The sequence below is a fragment of the Myotis brandtii genome, unplaced genomic scaffold (assembly GCF_000412655.1).
Source record: "Myotis brandtii unplaced genomic scaffold, ASM41265v1 scaffold466, whole genome shotgun sequence".
In the NCBI taxonomy this organism is placed as follows: domain Eukaryota; kingdom Metazoa; phylum Chordata; class Mammalia; order Chiroptera; family Vespertilionidae; genus Myotis; species Myotis brandtii.
Window position 1 is genome coordinate 1597040 of NW_005367809.1, and position 796 is coordinate 1597835.

The following is a 796-nucleotide window of genomic DNA, read 5'->3' on the forward strand; positions in this document are numbered from 1 at the left end:
TGAGGGTGAGAGTGAGGGTTATGGTGAGGGTGAGGCTGAGGGTGAGGGGGAGGGTGAGGGGGGGGCTGAGGGGGGGGGGGGGGGGGGGCGCAGTGAGGGGCAACCAGGCCATCGGGGGCCAGTTGGGGACAATTGGGCCAGCAGGCAGAGGCAGTTAGGGGTAATCAAGCTGGCAGGGGGGCCAGTAGGGGCAATCAAGCAGGCAGGCAGGTGAGTAGTTAGGAACCAGTGGTCCCAGATTGTGAGAGGGATGTTCAACTGGATTGGGCCTAAACCAGTAGTCACGCATCCCTCGAGGGGTCCCGGATTGGAGAGGGTGCAGGATGGCCTTAGGGGATCCGCCCCCCATGCACGAATTTTGTTCACCAGGCCTCTAGTTGATTATAACAAATGTACCACTCTGGTGGGTGATGTTATTATTAGGGAGGTTATGCATGTGAAGGGCAAAAGGTTATGTGGGAAATCACTGTACCTTTCCATAGTTTTGCTGTTAACTTTAATCTCCAAATATATTTTAAAATAAAATGTATACAATTAAAAGGCTTGTAGTGTTTACCTATAAAATAGAATATCTGACTTAATCTCTAAAATTCCAATAGCAACCCCTCAAAAGAAACAACAAACAGAAAGGAGAAAGACAATGATTCCAAAAGGGCTGCGGTAAGAATAGGCAATAGTTAAGAGGTTTAGTTCTTGAAGAGCAGAGATGCCTTAACAATTTTGAGCAGAGGAGGAGCAGAATGAGGACATGGAAGAAGAATGAGAATAGGGGAAAGAGGTAGCAGGAGAGAAAGAC